The sequence below is a fragment of the Ruditapes philippinarum genome, unplaced genomic scaffold (assembly GCF_026571515.1).
Source record: "Ruditapes philippinarum isolate M1 unplaced genomic scaffold, ASM2657151v2 ctg3708_1_1_1_1, whole genome shotgun sequence".
In the NCBI taxonomy this organism is placed as follows: Eukaryota; Metazoa; Mollusca; class Bivalvia; order Venerida; family Veneridae; genus Ruditapes; species Ruditapes philippinarum.
The window spans coordinates 91,369-118,677 of record NW_026854779.1 but is presented as its reverse complement, the minus strand read 5'-3'; the positions used below and the strand labels follow the sequence as shown (position 1 = coordinate 118,677).

Below are 27,309 nucleotides of genomic sequence, written 5' to 3'. Positions count from 1 at the left end.
ATATATGTTCATTATCATCAACCACATGATATGTGACACAATTTACAGATACATGTATTTCATTTTAACATAATTGTTTGGAAAAACTGTTTGTATCGTAAAATACTTGATAGTTATCTATCAATAAAAGAACGTCCTTGAAGACCGATTGCCGTCGAAGACCGGAGAGGGTCGATTAGTAGGTCACCTGTCTGTATCATCCAGAGGTTTGTTTTATCTATCAAACAACGTCTTGATGATAGAGACTACCATAATATTTCTTATTTCACCTTGACTTCCGCTAAAATTAACAGTAAAGAAATGAATATAGGCAGAATTTTCATTGGTCATTTTAACACTAATAGCCTGTTCGATTGATACTTTAGAAGAGCTTCCGTTATAGGTAGAGGTCTGTTCGATTGCGCGATGGCAAGAATTGTTGGAAAAAGATATAAGTCAGAATAAATATAAAATCACAATAATGATAATTTCTAGATGTTTACAACAGCTTTTCAATAAATATATGACAGATCGCCTTTTTGATACTTTTGTGTTTGATTGGGTTTCTCTTCTAAGCTGTGTAGTCATAATATTCTCTTCCGAACCGGTCATAAGACGATTGAAACGAACTTTCGACTAATTTACAGTTGCATGAATTAGTATACAGTATCTACTAAATCTTTGTTTTATTATCAATTCCTATTCCAATCAAATTCCATTTTGTTTAAAATCAAATAATGTCAGTAATAGTGTTTAAATCTAAGATGACAATTAATGGGGAAAAACATTGCGGATAAAAATAAACTGAAATAAAACTATTGAGGACGAATAAAATTTTCTGTTTGCGGTTAGCATGGTTAGTAGTAGCTTATCCTAGGCAAGTTAAAAAGTTTGACTTTGGCCGAGTATCTTTTTAAAGATACTTTTTTGTTTTAATTGTATTTGAATATTATTTTATTATACCGATTTGGAACTACCATATGTGTATCTATAACTAATGATTTTATTACCAATTAAAAAAGAACCTTTACATGTACAACGTTGATTAACCAATAATGTACGGTTAACAGATCACGTGCTCCTCCATGCTCCAATAATGAGTCACGTTGGTCGGGAGAATGTTTTACTTATTTGTCGTTTAAATAAGTTTGTTTTTACCTATTTTAATTAAATTGTTTTTAATGTGAAACAAATCTTTTGACGTTTTTAATTTAAAAGATAATTACTTTTTACCTTATAATTTGTATTAAAAAAATTAAATAATTTGCAGTAAAAACATTCAAAAAAGCATGTAACATCTATATATCTCTTGCATCTCCATGTACCCATGTTCCGAAAACAGGACACGTGCTCCACCATGCCCAAATATTATATGCATACCAATGCACTGCAAGCTCCAGCACACAGGGAATAAAATAGTTTCTTTAAAACTATTAAAATTATGGTATAAAACTTAGTTGAAGTAGTTAAACTTATACAACACCAATATTTAAATAAGGTGTTTCCCTCGAAATTTCGTTAACCTCTGTAGATATTGGTAGGCATACATCAACATGGCTATTTGCGTATGTTTATATATTTTCATGGCTCTTTTAATGCTTACATTGTAACAGCCGTCATCGTGGCGAACATTTATTTGTTTATACGCTGAATAAATAAATTGAATATTAAAAGACATTAACCGGGCATTTGTTTGACAACTTAACTGCTCAAATATCTATCATGTGACTAAGGGATTTTGTTATATAGACGGTAAATATCACTTTCCAGTACCGTCTATGAAGAGGCTCAATCAAACCGAATACCATAATTCTCTATTTTTGGTAAAGAAACTACCTTAAAAATAAATTTAATTTGACTTATAATAATAAAAATGTTGAAACTTATGGGTTTTTTTGTATTATTTGAAAATTTGCTCAATTTGAAGATATTAATTTTCTATTTTATTTCTAGGACAAATTATTACATAACATACTTGTACTTACAAGTTGAGGAAAGGTGGCATAATAATTTGTCATTTTCATTATTCTGGGTTTTCAATTCATTGTTGATATGAACAATACTCCTTTAGTTTTATACACAACTCTGTACCAACTGAAATGTTTTCTTTCTTTCTTTCTTTCTTTCTTATACTGATTCTTAAAGATTTTATTTCTGTCAAAACAGGGTTTGTTTTAGGTATATTCAACAATATTACCACTCTCTAGAAAACAAATATTGGGAAGTTTTTCTTTCATTTGCACATATTTGATTTGTAATAAAAGTTTCTAAGATAAACTCTATTTGTCACTTGGGTTTTAATTTTCGTTTTGATATCTATATAATTTTGTTTCCGCTTTCCTTTTGTTATATTGGATATTTTTTATTGTCTTCGAGCAGAAATAATTGAAATTTTAATTATGTATAGCATGGTCGTCAAAAAAAACATATTCAGGTGTATTGAAAGTCATGATGTTATGCATGGCATTATGCTGCACGTTACATTTCAAATATGTTGTTCGATAGAGGGTTAATAACATATATATTGACACTCTTCTGTGATTTAAAGAATGAATTACTTTAAATATGCTCATTCTAGTACTAAGTTGTTTAATTATACCCTCAAAAACGAAGTTTGGGGGTATATAGGAGTCACCCGGTGGTCGGTCGGTTGGTCGGTCAATCCAGCGGTCCGTTGCATTTTCCTTGTCCGGAGCATAACTTGAAAACTAATGGGTTTTGCGTCCGTGGCCGTAGGTTTAGGTCGTTGACTTCAAACCACTTGCCCCTCAACTCTGTGGGTTCGAATCCCGACAGGGACTTTGGATTCTTTCATGTGAGGAAGCTATCCAGCTAGCTTACGGAACGTCGGTGGTTCTACTCAGGTACCCGTTCGTGCCTGAGGTAATGAACGGAAGGGCACCTGAGGTCTTCCTCCACCAGTAAAGCTGGAACGTGAAGCTATCTTTCCTATGTTTTCAACTTAAAAATGAGCGTTAAAAAAAGCGCAACAAAATGTTGCAAAAAGCGCTTGCCCTACTGATATTAAAAATTATGACTTCTCAAGTCTGGAAATTAGTCTCGCGATATGTTATTTCGGTGGCAATATTTTTTTTCTACTGGACCGGAAGCGGGTTTAAACATAATTTATACCTATAGTTTTGTTCATCTTCCTTTCTTATGTCCTTTTACAGAGGTCAAAGACTGGTTGCCTGTATTTGATTTCAGGTTGTCCAATTGTCAGTACTGTTCATCTTATACATGGTATTCATTTATGGATATAAAAAAGCAAACTCCCTAAAGATTGCTTAAAAGGCAACATTGAAAATGTTGCAGGTTTGTTTTGAATGTTGTACTAGTAAATGTAGGCTTACAGATGACTTTTAACTATGAACTGCTCCAAAACGTTGATCAGCATTCATATGAATAGCAGGACTACTTTAATAAGATAGATTGCTAGGGTTTATTTTCAATTTTCATTTAATTGCATTTCAGGGATATCATCAGTGGAGAAAAAATGTACGGGTGCTTTGAGCTTCTAAATAGAAACATGGTTTGTATGTTTATTTTTATGTTTTAGTTATTATAGTTTGTTATTGTCAGGGAGATATTGTGAACTAGAATTGTTATTTTATAGACGCTATTAGTGACAATACAATTGCTGTTTAAAAGCATCCGTCCTTTCCCGAATTAAAGTTTTTGTTGTTGTTAAGGAGAGGTTAAGTTAATGTGACTGAAAACATACTGTTCTTGTAAAGTGGTAATTGTTTATCAAAGGGGCACTCTGCAGAGTCTACATTGTAAATTAAGCCAATTTTATGCGTTTTTATGTTATTAGTTTCAATCATAATCAATAACATTTGATGTCTGTTTCGATAAAACCTGGAACAGATTGGCGGAATTCACAATGTCAAAAGTAGAAAATGGCCTTTTTAAATTCATTTACATTATAATTGCAATTTTCTTTCATGTCTTTGTTTACTTGTGTTCTAGAAATTTTTATGTGATACGACGAATTATTAAAACATCTTGCTTTCAAAATTGTTCATTTATTTTCATTTTGGCTTTTAGTTCATTTATTTAACAAATAAATCATGGCCTTAAGGGAAATATACTTTTCTTAGTCTGACCAACCGGTCCGTAAACTTGCATTTTGCCAGAAAGGCAATATTTTGTCGTTTGGTCAATATCATTTCTACTCAACTGATCCTACCTATACTTAAAATATGATAAACACGATCAACAAGGAAAGGCGGCGTTCAATGAACGCAACCCTCATATGACCCAGCAACAAGAACCAATGGCAAGGAGCCCAGGCGGACCCCAAAAAAAACAGGACAGGGCAAATCACTAACTTCCTTTGAGATGCATATATTTTTGCAAATGAATTTACACTGATGGTCTTTATCCAAACATGTTTCTTATTCATATAATATGAATTATAGATAATTCTTATATCCAGCATAAGTAGGTCATAGGAGCTAAAATAGACTTTGAAAATAAATTTCTTAGAAGTCAGAAATTACAATGCTCAGATCTCGCTTAATATTTGGCATGTAGCATTGTGGTCATCTACAAAAGTTATGCAAATTAGGCCACTTAGGTCAAAATTGGTTACGGCCCACGGATCACTTAATTTATATTATCTTAACTTAAGGCCATGCTGTAATTTTCTGTCGCACACCTGTTGTCACTTTATTCATAAAGACTTTATAAAATATAAAAAAATATGTTAAAAGACTTCTTAGAGACACTTCGATGCCTAGAGCTCTCATATTTGGCATGTAGCATCACCTTGTGACCCTCTACCAAATTAAATAAAGCATGCCCTGAGATAAAAAAAAAAATGACCCGTCCTAGGGATCACTTAGTAAATGTAGACTTGTATAGTAATAATGCCTTAAAAGCAAACTGACAAAAGTTCAGATCTACTGATTTCTTTTATGTAGATCTGAAGACGACCGATATGTTTCGCCTTCTTTATAATTCGGATTTCCCGAGAAAGCTATTTTTAGCCATACAATCAAATTGGTTTTTACATATGCATTAAAAGAAGTATCAAAATCCGTTATACGTGCAAGTTAAACAAATTGTTTATTTTTGTTAGAAAAAAATGTTTAAAGTTATTTTTAACAAATAAATTGAAAAAATAGAGTCGATTTTTATTGGGCAAGATTGTTTGCCAGTTTACCTGTCAGCTATATGGACAACGCCATGTTTGTTCTCGAAATCATGAAATTTACCTACTCAGTATTTGTATTTTCCGTGGTCAAAATCAGACACCACATCGCTTTCAAAATTATGAAAGCTCGCCGATGATTGTCTGTGTGAATAGTCACCAGAAATAATTTCGTAAATGGTCGCGCTCAGATCTAAAAGCGGAGCGTTATTAAGAGCTGATTTTAATCAGATTGGTCTTAAGAGCTTCTTCTCTGAAAGTACAATGCCTTAATTTTAAATACTTGGCATGTATTCTCACCTTGTGGCCCTTAACAACAGTCCAACCTGGGGTCAGAAATGGTCCATCCCAGGTACCACTTAGTTTACATAAGCTTCGCCTTGTGGTCCGCATTAAAAGTTATATAAATTATGAATTATGGCACTGGAGTCAAATTGGCCCCACCCCTGGGGTCACTTAGTTTATATTGACCTGTAAAGGAAAATATAGTAGTTTTATGTTGTGAAAATAGAATGCTATGAGCTAAGATATTTGCCATGTGGGATTGCCTAGTATATTTACGCGTAAAATACATAAGTCATACCCCACGATCACAAATGGCCATCCCTGAAGTCACCTAATTAGCATATATAATGGAAATGTTTTTTAAAGTCTTCCTCTGTGAAAGTACAGTGCCCAGAGATATTTAACCTTTATAATCGTCATGCGTACCAATAAAAATTTAATATAAATCGTGTCTCTGGGGACAAAACCGGCAATATGTTTATAGAGACTAATATAGAAAAAATAATGTTTTTTTCTTAATTCTTGTTTCAAATGGAACTGCCTTTAATTTATTTAAATAATATTTATGATTTATTTCCCTATCATATTTTGTTGAATAGATATAAACCGATAATAAAGTTACAATCTCCTGGTTTCAACATTGTATATGTATTATCATATAACAGCGTATAATCTTGCAGCAAAATTATTTTTGTAAGCATTATTTACAAGGAACTCTGTCTTTTGACGTCTTGTCTAATATATGCAGGCTTCATAACATCCTTTCAAAAATCTTTTATATTAAGTTCCGCCCATTGTTTTCCCGTTTATGGCACACGAATTATTTTAATTGTTGACCATACGTTGCTTTTTTCATGGAATGGCAATAACGTGTCACATTAAACCGCCGTATGAACACATCTGCGGATGTTTCTAAAATCAAAATTTCACCATTACGATGATAAAATGTTGAATTCTACATAGGCTTGTGCTATATTACGTGAACGGTAACTTGCACTTTTCATTACCATCCGTAGATAGGCTCAATCAAACCGAACCTGTAACATTTACAACTTTGTGGATTAATACATTCTTGTTGTACTCAAAGACGGGACACCTGTTTGACAAATAGCAAGGTCATGTTTCAAACCCTTTTTTGTCTTTACTAAGATACCTAATATTTGTTTTGTAAAACAGCCAATGATATTTTAAAAATGCTTCTATGTTTTTCACTTTACAATGAATAAAAAAGATTCTTAAGAATAAATGGTAAAATTTGATATGAAAAACATAAAATTATCAGCATGTTACTGACACATTATATTTAATTTTATTTTATTTAATTACGAAGTAAATAGTCATATTAAGAAAGAATTGTGTTGTTGTCAGACAACACAATTTGCTGCAATAATGAAATAGACTGAAGGACGGAGACCTAAACCTGTACTTTTCACATCACTGTGAAGATTTTTTTATGATGTTTCAGGATACACACGAAGTTAATGTCTCATCAATATTAATATCTGTCGACAAAGGAAATACATTAATTGCCTGAATAAGTCATTTAAATGAAAAATATTAAGTTAAAATGTGTGTAAAAGAAACTTATGTATCCTAACCAATACTGTGAGTTTAAGAACTTAAACATCTCAAAATTAACAAGAGATGTCTGAGGAGCAGAGCGCTGAACTTTTCTCAGTACTTGATACTATACAGCAAATTTCCTAAATAAAGAGATCTTTTGAAGTAAAAGTCATATTGATCTTGACCATGGACCTTTTGGCCCAAACATGGACGTGGCAGGAAAATATGAATCTATGATTACGTTTTGATAAACAGAAGTTTCTTCATTTTTATTCATAGTATTGGACAGTTCATGAAGTTATATAGGCAAACAAAGTGTTGCAAAACGGAATTGATTGTACGACTTGCAATTGTAAAAATTGTAAAAAATTGTAAATTGTAAAAATTGAGCTAAATCGTATTTAGCAGGAACGTACGTCATAGCACAAGGCTTACGAGCTTCTAAAACATTTAACGCTAGTATTATTAATGTAAGGAACGACATAATTATCATTTTTTATTTGATTGATTTTTATATCTATGATGTCATATTAATCGGAGAGTCTTTATTCCATTTATTTCTCTATATGCCTTGTCATATATTTCTGTCAGGCAGTATATAATATTTTTACAATAAAGAATTAAAGCTTGAATAAAAAAGAAAGAGTTTTCATCAGGTTTCGAAACCACTAGCTAAATACACGTTCACATTGACAAGCGGACTTAACTACTGTGCGGTAGAGTCAAACGCACATGATATATCATAAAATATAATGTTAAAAAATTATAAATCACGTATGTTTACCGGAGTTGCTCTATTAACAGACTGTGCTCGTGTTTTTTTTTAATTGACGAAAGTTATTTTTATCGTGCTTGGATTATAATATCAAGTGTCATTATCATAATTGAAGTTATTCACCATAAATGAAAATTGAAATAATCAAGAAAATTAACAAAGGTCATTCTGATATTAACATTGACTTTTTGGTTATAAATGAGTATAAAAGGAAGCATTTATTTACATAAAACTTTTGAATTTCCTACGTCAATGCAATTTGACTAAATGGGCAATTTAACATTCTAAGCTCCATCTTGCAAAGAAAGATGGCGGAGGTATTGTCATGGCTTGTCCGTCAACGTTGGCGTCGGCATCGTTGTTGGTTATAGTCATTGACTTCAATACGAACAAGGTAAAACATTGAAACTTCATATATGGTCACACCTTGATGATTTCTTCCTGGCACACTTATTAAAAGGTCAAATAGGACTGTGACCTGTAATAGCTAATACGTTAAGATCCATTTTCTCATAAACAACACAGGCTAGTAACTTTAGACTTGGTATTCCTGTTAATTACCAACTTGTGATGTCATATGCAGATATTTCTAAAATTATATCTATTGCGGTTATGCCCATTTTCGACTTAGATATTCTACTCTGGACAATAATTTGAAAGTGTCATGGCTTAATGCCTCAAAACCTATCAAGTCTAAAAATATATTTTCACTTTTATAATTGGAATGCATTTATTAAGGGTAGATAACATTTAATTCATTTTTGCTTGTTTGGTCCCTTTCAATTTTTATATATTTGTAGTTTTCTCAAACAAAAACGTTACATATATTCACTTCGAACTTTAAATACTTGTTTACTATCAAGGACAGATACTTCGTCATATAAATGCTCAGAACTTAATCACCATTTGTAGCTCGACTATTCGCAGAATAATGGACCTAATACGAGTACAGTCATCCATTTGTCGGCTTCGGCGTTCCTGTAGTTAAGTTTTTGCGTGTAAGCTGGTATCTAAATAACTACTGAAGGGAATGGATTGAAGCTTCACACACTTGTTCTCTGTGATTATCTAACATAATTGGCATAAGTCCCGTAACTCTGATTGGCTTTTTGAGCATAATGATACCCCTTTTTCGACTTATAATTCTTGGTAAAGTTTTTGTGTGTAAGCTGGTATCTCCATAACTAACTTCACACACCTGTTCTCTGTGATTATCTAGCATGATTGGCACAAGTCCCATAACTCTGATTTGCATTTTTGCATAATAATACGCCATTTTCGACTTAAAATACTTGGTTAAGTTTTTGTGTGTAAGCTGGTATCTCCATAACTAACTTCACACAATTGTTCTCTTTGATTATCTTACATGATTTGCACAAGTCCCATAACTCTAATTTTTTTTTTCATAATTATACCCTTTTTCGATTAAGAAATTCTTGGTAAAGTGTTTGTGTGTAAGCTGGTATCTTCATAATTAAGTTCACACACTTGTTCTCTGTGATTATCTAACATGATTGGCACCAGTCCCATAACTCTGATTGCTTTTTGCATATTTATGCCCCTTTTTCAACTTAGAAATTCTTGGTTAAGTTTTTGTCTTAAAGCTTGTATCTCCATAACTACTGAAGGGAATGTATTGAAACTTCACACACTTATTCTCTGTTACTATCTAAGATAATTGGCATCAGTCCTACTCTGATTTGCAGTTTTGCAGAAGTATACCCCTTTTTCGACTTAGAAGAAAAAGACATTGCAATGTGTTTTTTCTTTCATATTTAAATGGACGCATATCCGCTTACTTTTCTATCAACTATTTTTATTTGAAATTTTTATAGTCTTAATTTTAAATTGCATTTTATGTACTTAGAAGAGGGAGTAAACATTATTTCACTAAATATCCTTTGATAAATTGATTATTGTTCATTACTATGGAAAGGTATAAAGTTTTCAAATGTCTGTCAGTCTGTCGTTATGTCCGTCGGTTGGTAGGCAAGCTTGTTCCCGCTCAATGACTGGAGAACCATTTGAGCCAGAAGATCACCCTTATTGATAAAAAACTCTTTTGTATTTGCGCCGATGTTATGCTTCCACACTGATGGCCATTAAGTATAAAATCGATAATTAAGATAAAACATGTTTTGGTAAGGTTCTGTGACATTGTGTCTTCACTAATTCAAAGAATATTATTAATTACTCAAATAAATTTTCATTCGGGCGTATATTGCCCAACATTACCGTCCCTTGTTAATATAAATTTATAGAAAGACCATAAGTTTATTGATATATCTATTTTAACAATAAATAATAAGTCTTAATAAGTATTGATAAGTAATAACTGAATTAAAGTGGAATCAAAATGAATATCAAGAGTACACATTGATAATGACATGCACTTGGGGCAGTTGATTGACAGCTTTTCTTTTTTACCTCCGGTAGTGATCAAGACGGCAAACTTTGTTTTCTAACTGAAAAAGAAACTTTTTATATTTGCAATTCTCTACGTGAATATCGTGTTACAAAAGGTAAAATTGGTACTGAAATAAATAAGTGTGCTACAAGCATCCCGCCAAATGATGTTATATTGACACAAAACCGGTTTGAAATCTCAAAATATGATAGACAAGATCAACAAGGAAAGGCGATTTTCAATGAACATCGAGTTCAAGTCAGACATCGAGTAACCCAAGGACGTACTGACGTAAATATCACTTTATGATATACATTCAAAGAAAGGTAAACGTTCAAAACGGCTACGCATAAGTACTTAAGTAAAAATATAATAATTATTATATACCAAACTTCTTAAGCACCTTTTTCATGCACATTGACACGTTCATAAGTACCGTACAGTATAACCAAATAAATGATACAATATCTAAAAGAAAAAAGAAAACATCAATATTGCTCAAGTCACAAATTCAAATCAAATGTAGTTTAAAAAGTTTAAAAAAACACATAAATAATAAAATACAGGTAACAATCTAAAAAAATAATCAGTCCAAATAAAATAGATAAATACAGAATCCCTAAAGAAAGCCCAACACGGCAAAATTGAAAATGTTGCAGGCTCGGTTTGATTGAGCCTGTTCATGGACGGTACTGGAAATTGCAAGTTACCGTCCACGCCCCCTAGCACCGGCTAAAGCAGAATTCAACATTTAAACGTGAAATAGTAAAATTTTGAATTTAGAAACATCCGCAGATGTGTTCATACGGCGGTTATCATGGAACCTTCAATGTGACACTTCCGTGCCATTCCATGAAAAGCGGCGTATGGTCCCCAAGTAATAAAAAGCGTGTGCCCTAAACGAGAAAACAATGGGCGGAACAAAAGAAAATGGAATTTTGAAACGGGATCAGAGGTTACGAAGCCTGCGTATCACAGATAAGACGTCAAAAGACAGATTTAAAAAGCAGGCAACATATCCTAAGGGTGATTCAACATTATTCAAGTAGGAATATTGGAACCACCCAACTAGAAAATGCCGAAAAGTTGAAACTAAAAATACCACAAGCACAACAATAATGTCGTGCTGAACGATCTTCAAGGATCGAAAATATAACATCATTGATTAAATGTACGGGGAGACATTTTACAGCCGCCACACGGCACAAATAACACGGATGTGATCATAAAATAGATAAATACAGAATCCCTAAAGAAAGCCCAACACGGCAAAATTGAAAAATAAAACCTCTTAAATAAGTGAGTTTTAAGTGCTCTCTTAAACACTGTTAAGAGTTTCACAGCTTTTAAGTGTTCTAGGTAGGGCATTCCAGAGTTTAGTTTAGGGGCTGCTGTCATAAAAGCACGATCACCATAATCACAGACCTACTACGCGGTACAGCAAGTGCTAAGCAATCATACTGGGACCTAAGTTGTTTTGATGGGATATAAATGTCTAGCACGTTTCGTATGTACGTAGGTGCCTGTCCATGAAGCGCCTTAAACACATATGTAAGGAGTTTGTACTCGACTCTGATGTGCACAGGAAACCAATGTAGTACCTTTAAAACTGGGGTTATGTGGCAGTTTCGCGGTGTCCTGGTAATAACACGAGCAGCCTTATTTTAAACATTTTGGATCTGGTTGAGAACGTACTTTGGAGATCCATATAGCAACGATATACAGTAATCTCATTTTGATGTCTCTAACGAGTTTATCAAGGTTCTGGTTGTATCAACAGTCAAATATTTCCGAATTTGACTTATTTGTAATATTTTCATGAAGCATGAACGAGAAACTGAGTTCACATGTTGTTCCATGTCTAAATGGTAGTCCAATAAGGCGCCAAGTTTTCTAACTATTGTTGATCATTTTATTACAGAATCACCGATTCTTACAGTAAGATCTTCAACATCACATCGTTTTGGTAAAAAGACGATCACCTCTGTTTCGTCAGCATTTAGTTTCAGAAAGTTATTATTCCTCCGTAGTATGATGTCTTTCAGGCATGCTTCTATCCGTCGCAAAGTTTTCATTGCGCGAAATGGCTTCCCTTGGTTTAAATGCCATGTACAATAGCGAATCGTCAGCGTAGAAATGATGTTGAAGTTTATGCTTCCGACAGATCGCACCCACAGGTTTGGTGTACATGATGTAATTCTTTGGACCAAAAACGGACCCTTGTGGCACAGAAAATGTCATGCGTACATGTTTTGACAGTTCACCATTGACGCAGACAGTTTGATGACGCTCACACAGATATGATTTCATCCATTGTAAAGGTCTGCCTACTATTCCGAAGTGTTGTTCGAGGGTACTATGATCGATCGTATCAAAAGCAGCAGATAAGACCAACATTATTAGAACAGTAGCTTCATTCTGATCAAGAGAACGGAGAATATCATTTTGTACACATAATAAAGCAGATTCTGTTGAATGAAACTGCCTATAAGCAGACTGACGCTCTTCATGAAGTTTATGTGCAGATAGGTGTCTTTCAAGTTGGGAATCTCGAGAACTTTCTCGAGAATTTTGGAGACAAAATATATCTATAGACGACTATAAACGTTTGCCCAATGATAAAAATCTCTCATATTTTACGAAATATGTTCAAACGGAAATAAAATTGATACAACAGAGGAAAGACTAAACAGTTGCATACACCTAGAAAACAAAGTAGATTTCAATGATTCAAAACTATCCTCTTAAGAAGAAAGATTGAAATATCTAGTATATAGATTTATTGATCACGAAACCCGAAACAGAAGATGCAACCCTTTCCTAGGAGGCATTCGATAAACAAGGGGAGAAGATTGTAACAAGAGTGCCTCAGATTTCTTTTGTGACCAGCTAAACATCAAATGGCCAACAGACATTGAAAAGGCCTATAGATTTCGAAAATTTACTAGAAAGAGAACGCGACCTATATTTGTAACTGTTTTTGTGATGTACAGTATGTCCTATTTAGGGCCTATATGCTACGTGGTACATCTTGCAGTATAAATATATAGATTTTCCTCCCGAGATTGCGTCAGCTAGTAGGGCTCTTTGGGCAACATACAAATCCGTTAGAGAAAGATACCCAGACAGTAAAACAGTTCTTGCATATCCTGCAAAAATATGCTTGATAGTGAAACTGTACTGGACCGATTTCCTGATTTGGATATTATTTTTATGAATTCAATAATACATCACCGCGTAAAAAAGTTCCAATAAGTGATCATGTGATAGTCAATATCCGGATAAGTAAACAGGATATATCAGTACACAATCAATCAGTAGCGTACCAAGGGTAAGGAGCACGATCTATCACCCCACAACTAAATAGCACAAGACGTCGGCAGAATGAATCTGTTTCGCCAAACGTTAGGATAACTCGATCACCAACTCTACAACGAGGAAAACCCTGCATTATCATGAATTGAGGAACGAAAACTTGTCCCGACCCTTATCGATCGCATGCGGTAATCAAACATAGGACAGTGGGAAGTATTGCTTACATGAAAAATGATAATCATAGAAGTTTAAAACTTTGTTCTTTAAATGAAAAAGGTTTAAAGAAACGTTTTTATCTGTGTTGTTGAAACTCACCTTGATAGGAATTATTCTGGCAAAGCATACGAGGGCTGTTCAGAAAGAATTGCTTATTGTCCTCTATCTCGTGATCCACGTGGGACACGATAAAAACCAATACATACATGTATAGGATAATTCCATACCTACACAACGGTGTATAAATGTACATGTTAGACTTAGATCGTTAGATCGTTCAGCACAACATTATTGTTGTGTATACATGTTATGTGGTACTTTAAGTTTCGTCTATTTGGCCTTTTTCAACTTGGGTGGTTCCAGCATTCCTACTTAAATACTGTATAATCACCCTTAGGATATGTTGCCTGCTTTTTAAATTTGTCTTTTGACGTCTTATCTGTGATATGCAGGCTTCATAACCTCAGATCACCTTTCAAAATTCCATTTTTTTTAGTTTCGCCCATTGTTTCTCGTTTAGGGCACAAGCATTCTTTTACTTGGTGATCATACGCCGCTTTTCATGGAACGGCATTACTGTGTCACATTAAAGGTTCCGTGATAACCGCCTTATGAACACATCTGCGGATGTTTCTAAATTCAAAATGTCACCTTTTTCGTGTTAAATGTTGAATTCTGCTTCAGCCGGTGCTAGGGGGAGTGGACGGTAACTTGCACTTTCCATTATCGTCCATGAACAGGCTCAACCAAACCGAGTCTGTAACATTTTCAATTTTGTTGTTTTGGGCTTTCTTTAGGGAGTCTGTATAACTCTATTTTAGTGTGAGACATACAATTTGCCATTTAAATACACGCAGTCATTGACCAATATAGTAAAAATGGTTGGTAGAAGCGTCGACAAAAAAGATTAAATACGGGCTTACATCAAAGCTCGCTCATAACTGGGTTGCTATTTGAAGCAGTTGATAACTGAACTCTGTACTGCTTATGGGCCTTTTTGTGTGTCTTAGCGGTTGATGTAGCGGTTTGCCTGCCCGTACTCTGCCTTGTGCCCTGTCCTGTTTTTCTTTGGGGTCCTCCTGGGCTCCTTGCCGCTGACGCTTGTTGCTGGGTCGGATGGGGGCTGCGTTCATTGAATGCCGCCTTTCCTTGTCGATCTTGTTTATCATATTTTAGGACACAGGCGACGAAAAAAGAAATTTGAGTCTGGTGTAGAGTGCAAAATCTGCATCTCGTAACAAAATCGTTTCCAAAATAAAGGATATCATTGACGGAGATGCCAGATTTACATTTCGTGATATTGCACGAAAGGTAGGCATATCACTATTAACGGTTCACTTTATTTTGAATAGATAAATACAGAATCCCTAAAGAAAGCCCAACACGGCAAAATTGAAAATGTTGCAGGCTCGGTTTGATTGAGCCTGTTCATGGACGGTACTGGAAAGTGCATGTTACCGTCCACGCCCCCTAGCACCGGCTTAAGCAGAATTCAACATTTAACATGAACTGGTAAAATTTAGAATTTTGAAACATCCGCAAATATCTGGAGAAAAGTGATCGCTCGAAAGCTTTAAAAACAGCAAAATTACATGAAATAGAGAAAATAATACTCGGTTTGATTGAGTCTGTGCATAAAGGATAATGAAAAAGTACAACAGTCCTCACGTCCCCTAGCACCGGCTTAGGCGGTACCCAATTCTAAACACGTAAGAGTGCTGGACTCAATGATCCTGAAAGACCAAAAACGTATAAAAACACTCAAGTGAAGTACGTGAGAATTTCTACGTCTGTCACACAGCACTTGACACCTGCTGTTGTGATGTATCAATATCTGGAGAAAAGTGATCCCTCGGAAGCATTAAAACAGCAATAGCACAAAAATATAGTCTAAAATAAGGAAACTTTCCCGTGATCGAGGTATGAACTACTGCAGCAAGAATATTCGAACCCATGATGTGACAACGTCCACATTAGTTCTGGTAGTGTGCAAATAGCACCTAAAATAATGAACACTGCTAACATTCCACTTCAAGCCACCAAATGAGGTCTAAGTTCGAACTTTTCTCTGCTCGCCATGACATAGCTGGTACTAAAGATGAACACGAGTTTACATGAAAATTGCAGACTCGGTTTGATTGGTCTGTACATACAGGATAATGAAAAGTGTAACATCCCTCATGCTCCCTAGCACCAGCTTGAGCGGTACTCAATTAACCAAAGTTAAAAGTGCTGGACTCAATGATCCCGAAACACCAGAAAAAAAGTATAACTACACTGAAGTAAAGTACGGGGCAACGTTTTACGTCTGCCACACATTAATTGACACCTGCTGTTGTGATGTATAAATATCTGGAGAAAAGTGATCCCTTTAAAGCATTGAAAACAGCATAATTACATGAAATTGCAGACTCGGTTTCCATTTTATTTAGTTCCGCTCATTGTTTTCTCGTTTAGGGCAAAAACGTTCTTTTACTAGGGGACCATACGCCGCTTTTCATGGAATTGCACTACTGTGTCACATTGAAGGTTCCGTGATATCGCCGTTTGAACATATCTGCGGATGTTTCTTAATTCAAAATATTACCATTTTCGTGTTAAATGTTAAATTCTGCTTAAGTTGGTGCTTGTGGGGAGGGGGGGGGGGCGTGGACGATAACTTGCACTTTCCAGTACCGTCCATGAACAGGCTCAATCAAACCGAGCGAGCCTGCAACATTTACAATTTTGTTGTGTTGAACTTTTTTTAGGGGTACTGTTTTCCTCTATTCTATTTGATAATAAACCTTTGATCGGACCCGAGTGCTCTAGGTCAAGCTAAAATTAACATATCATACTGAATGAAAAAATAATCGTTCAGCAGAAAATAAAACAAAACTACAAAACACTAGTAAAAATAAAGAAATAGAGAAAATAATGCAAACAAACTAAGAACTATGCATAGAAAAAAATCCAAAACAAAATTGGAATTTTCTTAAAAAACTTAAACCTAAAACGAGAAACGAAAAGTCTCCGTCAATAACTGAGTTTTCCGACTTTTTCAAAAATAATAATACGAATCCCCATATTAATGATGAAAATGACGTGTTTTTGTCATATGATTTTCTTGAAAATTCAAACCAATACCTAGATGAACCTATAACAGATGCTGAAATCCTTAACTTAACAACGGGAAAGCCTGCAGTCCCTCCGATGACAATTTAAATGAATACATAGAAGCTACTGAAGCTCTTCTGATACCTATTTATAATAAGTTGTTTAATGCAGTTTTACACATTGGTTTATTACCAAAGTCATGGCTTGATAAATACATAATACGTATTTATAAAAACAAGGGTAACCCAAAGGATACAAGATAAACACCAATCACTATCTTATCATGTCTTGGTAAACTTTTTTTTACATCTGTTATTTACTTACGGCTAACAAGCTATATAGAAAATACTGAACTACTTGAAATGAAAATCAAGCAGGTTTTTACTCCTGTCCAGATCATACTTTTACGTTGTATGCACTAACTGAAATACTTAAAAAGAGAAAAAAGAAACTTTTTCGTATTGCATTCGTAAATTTCTTGAAATTTTTTGACAAAATTTGGCGTTTTGGACTTTTGCATAAACTCACTCAAAATCTCATAGATGGTAAATTATTTAGAGTCATGTACCAAAACATAAAGTCATGTGTTTCTCATAACGGAAACACGTCCCACTTCTTCTCCTTAAAAATACGCGTTAGACAAGAGAAAAAAAAAGTCCGACCCTCTTCTCTCTCTACTTGAATGACCTACAATCCTATTTGGAAGGTAAGAGCTAAATGACGTTTTCAGTGACAAAATTCAGCTTAAACTCTTGATTTTCCTCTACGCAGACTATACTGTTATAGTTTCGTATTATCCCTCTGACTTTCAAAAGATTTTAAATAATTTTAACGAGTATTGTGATCAATGGAAATTAAAAGTAAATCCTAATAAAACAAGTCTTAATATTTTGATGTAAAAACCATAATAACTATACTTTACCTTAGAAGAACATTATGGTTCTGATATATTCAGTTGTGAAAATCTTGATCTGTTAGAGTACACAACACCTTCCTAAGACGCTTAACTTATGCTACATGGAGAACTGGGCTGATACCCAATTTATTTAATCGTTTACACAAAATGATATCTTTCTGGACACGTCTGCTACTTGGTAAAGAAAATGAACTATCTTCCAAAATCTATAAAATGCATACTTAGCCAAACAAACAATAATTTTAAATGGACTAATGAATTAAAGAAACATTGACGCAAAATTTGGAGACCTGATATTGGGCTAAAACAATACTTCATTATCAAATATTTGCATATAACTTTCAAGCAAATTGTAATAGACCAATATAAACAACATTGGGCAATTCAGCTACAATATTCGAATAAAGGGAGAATTTATAATCTATTTAAATATGTACTAGAATATAAGAAATATTTTAGCATTCTGCAGAAAAAAAGATAACATTACACTATTCAAATTTAGAACTTGTAATAACCGTCTTCCAAAAGAGACAGCGCGATGGTCTCGTTATAACACAACAAATAACATTTGCAAGCTTATGAACTCTAGATTAAAAAGGTTCTGAATCGTTATTTATTAAAATGTCAATTTTTTAATTCTGAAAGAAATCTGTACATCCCCGACTTAGTCGAAACTTCCAACTTTTCAAATTATACTATCATGTAAAAATGAATATACTCCAATTAAGTTGTGTTTGTATGCATAAAATATTCCAAAATTTCAAGGCATGCCATAAGATGTATATAATTATTATTCTTGTTCTTGTTATGATATCTCACCACGTGTGTGTAGATATGAACATATGTCCTTAGTTTTTTTTTGTTTGAAAATAAAGTTGGTACCTGTTTCATAGTTCAAATTAGTATTTCAAGTAAAAAAAATGCTGTATTTACCTGTGTGTGAAAATCCAGCACGAGTCGTCAGTATTTGTATTTATGCATTTATGACTTATTTTTTTCTCTCTTAGCAGTGAAGAACTACTTTCTTAAAAATCACAATGACTGACCAGAAAATTCATTCATAATTGATTGAAAACGCCGTGTAATTGTGCCAATTACTACTTAGAATGCAGCGACGTACCTTTGGACGAACATTTTCTTATATTTTGATGTTTTTTTTAATCACTATTGTTTTAATTTTCCCCCTAATATGTCATATTTCAGCTGTATTCCTTCTTCTTTAAATATCTGTGTTAAGAGTCCCCCCACAATCCGATCGATACTCTTATGTTTATGTTATAGACCTGCTTTTTAACACCGTACTCAATTATAGCGACAATATATTGATGATTCTTACATTGTATGCTTTGATAAACCTGAGTGAAATAAAGTTACCTGTCTGTTTGTTTGTCTGTCTGTGTGACTTTTGCAAATATTAATAAAGTGATTACATGTGCTACAAGTTGAAAACAAAAAATATTTTTACTATGTTAAAGGCAAAAACTTTTCAAATACTAAGTAAATCCACAAGCGAACCCCAAGGTACATAAGTACACATGCTGACCAACATTCTTGAAAACTTTCAGGCCTACAGGTCAAATACTTTGAGCTATGCATTAAAAAGTTGAAAATTACAAATTAATTCAAGAGCAATAACTCTAACAAAACTGAAAAAAATTCCACAGCAAAATCCCAGGAGCATAGCTTCACAATAATGTTGATCATTATTCCAGTAAAATTGGTTGATTCTTACTCAAACACTCAAGGAACAAATAACACAACATAATAATAACGGTTTTTACTAAGTCAAAGGCAATAACTCTACAAATACTGGATAAGTCCACAAGCGAAACCCAAGGTGCACAACAACGCATACTGACCAACATTCCTGTTAAGTTTGATGACTCTAGGTTTAATAAATACATTTTGACCTACGAACAACACAAATTGAAAATTGCAAATTTTCACTAAGTCAAGGGCAATAACTCTGACAAAACATATAAATTGAACAAGCCAAACACTAGGTGCACAACTCCACATGCTGATCAACGTTCCTGTAAAGTTTCATGATCCTATGTCAAATACTCTTTGAGCTACGTGCGACAGAAGTTGAAAATTGCAAATTTTTACTATGTCAAGGGTAATAATTTTGACAAAACAGAATGAATCCTTAAGCAAAACCCCAGGTGCACAACTTCACATGCTGAGCAAAACTCGTGTAAGGATTCAGGACACTAGGTCACATTCTTTTTGAGTTACATGCGACACAATTGGAAAATTGCAAATATGTACTTAGTCAAGGGCAATTACTCTTAACATACTAAAACATTCCACACGAAAATACCAAGGTGCACAACAACAAATGGTGATCAACATTCTTGTCAAGTTTCATGACTCTAGGTCAAATACTTTTTCAGCTACGTGCGACACAAATAAGAACGAATTGGCGGATGGACGGCCGGACAAGGGTAAAACTAAATGCGCCCCCCCCCCCCCAAAAAAAAAGTAGGGTAACCGAAAGAACTTAAATTGTTTGATCCGAAAGCACTTAAATTGTTTGATCCGGAACATATTATTCTGTTTACATGCAATATCCATAATTGCTTAATATAAGAGACATTCTATATTAAAACTCTTTCGGAAAGACTGCCGTATAAAGATTTTATAGAACGTTTTCATAAGATATAGCTTTATACCAAATAAGTGTGTACCCTCACAAATTCATTCATGAATAAATACCATTACATTTCATTTTACAATGGTTACTTATTCTAACTACAGTTTTATTCCTTTTAATAAGCCAAATGAAGATTTACTGTTATTAAAAGTTTGTGACGAATATTTTTATTTATATTTTCAGATTCCAAGTCCATGTGAAATAACAAAGTTACGCTCAAAGGAATAATAGATGAACGCTTCATCTTAAAAAAATACGATAGACAACAGAACCTTGGATGTTCGGCTTTATTCATTGGAATCTATAACTGTAACATTTTTTGTACGTGGGGAAAGTGTTTGTTTTAATTCGGAAACGACTGAACTTAAAGCGATAAATAATATTTGCACGATGGAAATGAGCGGCAATGACTGTATTACTCATTCCTTTCCAATAATGTGACGACAATGCTTTAAAAATTCTCTAGATTTTTTGATAATGAGGCAATAGATACTCGAATTACTTCAACATCAGAACCTGATGTATGCACACTTTCTTTAACAACACATCATTTTATACTGAATCAAGAAGCAATGAGCAAGCTGGTGATAATAATGGAAAAGGCTATGGATACTGGAGCGTAGAATGCCATGTTCATTGAATAGACAGGATGTGACTTTCAGTTGAATTGATAAGGTACAATTTGTAGTTCTTATTTTCTCTCAACCGGAAATGCATGTCTCATTTTTTTAGTTTATCTTTTCTTTTTAATCGCTTTAGAATCACGTAGATGACTTACTTATTACCTGTCATATAGTTCCCTGTCATGTCGATATGTCACTTTAATGTTGGGAGATATGCGTTAATTGAATGCCACCCTTCCTTGTTCATGCTCACTACATTTGACATCATATCCTACAGACTAAAGACACGGCCCATCAACTATTCATCTCCCAACTACACGTCTTTTGAAAGTGAATCTGTTACAAATGTTTTGAAAACAAATGCTACCGAGTGCATTTGAAATAAAAAATAAAAACGGTGTAAATTGTACCCTTTTTATACGTCTAATGAAATGTGTGGCTATGATGAATATACTTTCTACAGAAAAGGTTAATTTCAATGGAAAAACATATTGTGTACTCTTCTTTTTCTCATTAACTACACATTCTGTTAAACATGTCTCTTTGTATTGATATATACATGTATTTGAATAGTAATGTTACATAAACCGCAAGATGTAAAAGCAGTCCTTATTTTTCTCATGGCTCATAATCTTGTACGTGATAAAGCCGCTTCACTGTATAGCTTATTACTCAAGCTGAAAACCAAAATGTCTCAAATATAATAAGGAAATAAAAACTATTGTTGATAACAATAAAAAGCCTCATACCATTATTATTTCCTTACCGGTTTAAACGAAGGGGGCTTTAGGTTCACCCTCTGTCCGTCTGTTTGTCCATCCGTCTGTCCACAAAATTTGGCTATTTTGCTTTGGCAATAAGGTAGACTTAAAACATGGCAATATAACACAAACATCAGCCTTTATTTGTTGTCAACGCTAGACTGTTTTACTTTTTATACGCCCGTTTGAAACACGGGACGTATTATGGGAACGCCCCTGGCGGGCGGACGGCGTCCAATTTTGTCCGGAGCATATCTCCTACATGTATGGAGGGATTTTAATGAAACTTCATAGAAATGTTCACCATTATGAGGAGCAGTGTCGCGCACATGAACCAGGTCTCTAGGTCAAAGGTCAAGGTCACACTTAGAGCTCATTGAAAAATGCTTGTCCGGAGCAAAACTTACACATGTATAGAGGGATTTCAATATTACTTGGCACAAATGTTCACCATTGTGAGGCGGAGTGTCGCGTGCAAGATTCAGGTCCTTGCGGCCAAGGTCAAGGTCACACATAGAGGTCAAAGTTCAGATAAAAATATGAAGATGTGTATATGGACCATTTAGTCATCATTTATTGAGGGATTGTAACACAAATGGTCATTATCAAGACTATGGCTGTGATACATATAATTTAGGTCAATATATACAAGGTCAAGGTCACTAAAGATGATTTAATTTCCAGATTTTGTAAATAGAATTTAATCAAAGGCCGACAACAAAGTTATTACTTTGTTCATAAATGACTTACACAATTACTTCCCTTGATCTACTTTCACTTTCAATTCTAAAAGTAGAATTTAATCGAAGGGCATGAAATAATCCTCTTTCTTGTTCGTGAGTATGTTCTAAAGAATGTAACATTTATTTACACATGTTTCATTCATTGGTCAAGATTCTTAACTGTGATAACTATGGTGTTCTGTAGACTTGGTATTTGTTCATAAAGATCATACAGTAATTACCTTATCAAATGTAAATACTTTCTCATAGAAATTTAATTATATTTTAATTTTCAAGTAAATATCAGTTCAGCTCATTCAAAGATTAAGAATTGTAATGAAATGTATTTCCCTAGAATAAAATCTTAAATCAGAATTTTTTAGTTATTAAATTACAATTACATGTACTTTTTATAGCCCGTTTAAAAAAGATAAAAATATGAAGATGTGTATAGGGACGATTTAATCAACATTTATTGAGGGATTGTAACACAAATGGTCATTATAATGACTACGGCTGTGACACATGTACTTTAGGTCAATATATGCAAGGTCAAGGTCACTAAAGATGGTGAAATATCCAGATTTTGTCTGGAGCATATCTCCTACATGTATGGAAGAACTTTAATAATACTTTATGGAAATGTTCACCACCATGATATGTATTGCTCCATGCATGATCCAGGTCTCCAGGTCAAAGGTCAAGGTCACACTTAGAGCTCATTGAAAAACGCTTGTCCGGAGCAAAACTTCTACATTCATAGGGGGTTTTCAATATAACTTGGCACAAATGTTCACCATTGTGAGGCTGAGTGTCGCATGCAAAATTCAGATCCCTGCGACCAAAGTCAACGTTACACATAGAGGTCAAAGTTCAGATAAAAATTTGAAGATGGTTATAGGGACCATTTAGTCATCATTTATTGATGGATTGTAGCACAAATGGTAACTATCATGACTACAGGGGGGACACATTTAATTTAGGTTAATATTTGCAAGGTCAAGGTCACTGGAGGTGCTTAAATATCCAGATGTTGTCCGGAGCATATTTTCTACATGCATGGAGGAATTTTAATGTTACTTTTATAGAATTGTTCACCACCATGAGACGTAGTGCCCTGCACATAAACCAAGTCTCTAGGTCAAAGGTGAAGGTCACAGTTAGAGCTCATAGAAAAACACTTGTCTGGAGCAAAACTTCTACATGCATAGAGGGATTTCAATATAATTTGGCATAAATGTTCATCATTGTGAGGCTGAGTGCCGTGCATAAAATTCAGGTCCCTGCGACCAAGGTCAAGGTCACACATCCTGTGCATATCTTCCCTACTGATTTGTTTTAAGGTTCATTTAACAACACAGTGCCAAGAATAAAAACTTGCTTGCTAGATAACACTTATCCATAATGCCCCCATCTCCATCTTAAGCTTTCTTAAACGGGCGTATTTTGTGACTATGGCACCCTTGTTCTTTAAGTAAACAAATTATCGGTTTAAACATTCTTTTAAAAGAAGATTTAAGATGTAAGATAAAAATCATTTCAATAAATAAAGTTTAAAAAAATATAAACAAAATTCAATCATTTGACTGTCTAGGTTATTTAAAGGTTCGTGTCATATCTATATCATTCAACTTGTCCGCTTGGTCACAAGAGTTGCTTTGTCCACATATGAATAAAAAAATTACATTAATAACAAAATTATGACAAATTTATCAACATTAGATAATTTGACCGTGATGGTCAAGGTCATTTAAAGCTGATTGTCAAGGTAAGTTCAACCTTTAAAGGGTTTTTTCAAAAAAGTTGTTTTGTCCGTAAGCAAATTTACATTGATTGATGGCCAAGTTTCATTAAGGTATAGCAAAATCAGTGAAAATCAATTACTTGACCTCTGAGGTCAAGGTCATACATGAGTCAATGTGGCAAGTCTTCTTTTGTCCAAGTATCAACGAAATCTGACAAGAAAAACAAAATAATGACAATTTTACAAAAATTCAATAATTATACCCCCACAAACGAAGTTTAGGTGTCGACTCATGGAACTATGGTTAAAAATGAGATATTGTAATCAAACCTGGTGTAAAGCAAGCTTATATGAAGAACCCCGTTGGTATTGTATTTGGATCCCATTGGGTCAAGGTCATCGTTACTAAAAATAGAAAAACATGGTTTCGAGACAGTAACTACAGTTTGGAATGAGATATTGTAATCAAACTTGATGTATAACAATCTTATATAAAGACCCTTGTTGTTATTGCATTTGGACCACCTGGCATGCGGGTCAAGGTCACTGTAGAAAATTGATTTCGGAACAATAACTAGAGTTTGTAATCAAACTTGGTGTATAGCAAGCTTATATGAAGACACCAAGTGGTATTGCATTTGGACCCCCTGGGGTCAAGGTCACCGTTACTTAAAGTAGAAAAATGGTTTCCAGACAATACCTAGTGTTAGGTACAGACTCAATCAAACCGAGTCTGCAATTCTCTTGTAATTTTGTTGTGATTAATGCTTCCGAGGGATCACTTTTTTTCCAGATTTTTAGGAATTTTGTAATCAAACTTGGTGTATAGCGAGCTTATATGAAAACCCCGTTTTGGATTGCAATTAATTGAAATAATTCTTTGAACACAGTTGATACTTCATTTGCTATAGGTTGAGTTCAATATTTTCTTCAGACCACTTATTTTTCAAAAAGCAAAGTTGCTGGTAGGAGTATTAATCACCTTCAGTGGTAGGTCTAGTTTTACCATTGATGGTCAAGGTAATTGAAAGGTCGAGGTAAGTTGAACCTTTTATTTAGTCCTGTCCAAAAGGTTCGTTTGTCCATGTATGAAAATAACCCGTTGATTAAGTACCAAGTTACAAAGTTATAGCAAAAAAACTGCAAATTCAATAATTTAATCTTCAAGGTTAAGGTCATGCATAAGTCAAGGTCAAGGTCAATTTGAGTTTGATAGACATAAAGGTACTGGCCTAAAAGATGTTGTCTCTAAATATTTAATTAATCCAATAATAAATAATACAGTTATAGCCAGTTAAGCAAAAATCTAGAGTTTTCGTTAATTTGAAAATGTCAATTAAAGGTGAAGTTCACATCTAAATTATGCAATATGTTGTTTGGAAGAAAGTTTTCTTTTGTCCAAGTATCAATGAAATCCCTACATTAATAACAAAATTATTTTATTAAAATTCAATAATTTGACCTTGAAGGTCTAGACCATTTAAAGGTCAGTGTCAAGGTCAGTTTAACCTTTCATTAAATATCGTTCAAAAGGTGGTTTTGTCCTAGTAAGACGATAATTCATTGATTTATCACCAAGTTAGAGTCAATCATAGCACAAATCAATGAAAATTCAATAATTTAACTTTTAAGGTCAATGTCATAAATAATTCAAGGTCAATTTGACATACATGAAGGTCTTATCATAAAGATTGTTTTGTCTTAATATGAACTCAGTCCATTTTTTAATAAAAAGTTTTAACAGTAAAAATAAATGAAAATTTCAATTATTTGACCTTCAATATCTAGATCATTTATGAGTGAAGATCAAGGTCTGTCTGGTTCACAATGAATCCCTACATGATATTAAGATCATAAGCGTACAGTATTCTTTACTTAGAAATATTTTTTCCACTGTTTTAAAGATATATAATGATTCCGATTTTTATACAAATGAGTTTAATGTAATGAAAATGTATCCGCATACCCAAGGCCCTACATATGTTTAGGCGAACGATCATGTGTGAAATGAAACAAATTATAACTCAGTTGTACACATTAAACTACAAGTATTGTTAGACTCGATTTTCTTCTGTATGCACGGATTACATCCCAATTACTTTAATTCGTGCCTTTAAGTCTTGTTGTCAATACGGAAAAGATGCTGGATAAAAAATATTCAATTCTGTTTTTTATGTCTTAAATTCCACAAACGTTACGTAACGTTTCATTTAAATGCTAAATGCTGATTGGCGATTAGGGTATGGTAGATGGCTTCTCGGAGAGGAAATAGTTCTAGCCGTTCTAGCCGAAACCTTAAACAACATTCAGGATTGCTTCTCGGAGAGGAAATAGTTCTAGCCGTTCTAGCCGAAACCTTAAACAACATTCAGCAGCGGATGTCTGCGTTGATACTGAACACTTTACCTGTACAATCGCTTTCAAACTGCCTCTGCTGATAATACCAGCGGTCCAAATAACCGAATATCTACTCAAACGCGATCGTCTGTGCGAGGTTGGTCTAGAGCGACGTCAACGCGTAAATACAATCGGATAACCGATGAGTCGATATTTTTTTGTATTCATTGAAGTGATTGTGTAAACCGTAGAGAAATGTAGAGAAATGAAAGTTATGTCGACTGTTTAGTACATTAGAACATGGAAGGTCCGTCTTGTTCTGGAAAAGAGTGGCACGGTAACTGCAGATCTCTCGTCGTGTTCGATGGGAATTCGAATGTCCCACGTTACCGAGATGAGTTTCTTTTGATGCACGTCATTCAATTATTTCAAAATAACACCAATATCACTTGTCTTAACAGGAAAATACCACAATTAATACATAAAGATTGATTAAGAATTTTCTTCAGGACAAATATTTTTGCATGCATTAATGATTGGTCTTAGAAAAGTCCAGATCTGAATCCCATCGAACAACTGTTGTAAAATATGAACCACCGTGTTTGAAACCATTGTACACAAAATTATACAACGAAATAGTTTTGAAATACATGTGAAAAATCTGTATCCATATTAACTTATATATGCACCTAAACACAGCAAAAAAAATCGAAGCAAATTTACTACTCTTTCATATCAACACTTTAGAAAAGTTGG

General features: G+C 34.0%; 1 protein-coding gene across 5 annotated transcripts in view; it reads left to right on the top strand.

The window, feature by feature from the left end:
• The window catches only part of LOC132741048 (TNF receptor-associated factor 3-like), a 131,133-nt gene that overhangs the window by 28,273 nt on the left and 75,551 nt on the right, over positions 1–27,309 (top strand). Inside the window, exons 3-4 of one of the 5 annotated variants that reach the window (XM_060729130.1) lie at positions 3,454–3,511; positions 20,550–21,041. The exons of 3 other annotated variants lie outside the window; for them this stretch is intronic. The gene's annotated coding sequence lies outside the window, so the exon portion shown is untranslated. The remainder of the gene's footprint in view (positions 1–3,453; positions 3,512–20,549; positions 21,042–27,309) is intronic. One more of the 5 variants, XM_060729132.1, reaches the window with a different exon arrangement.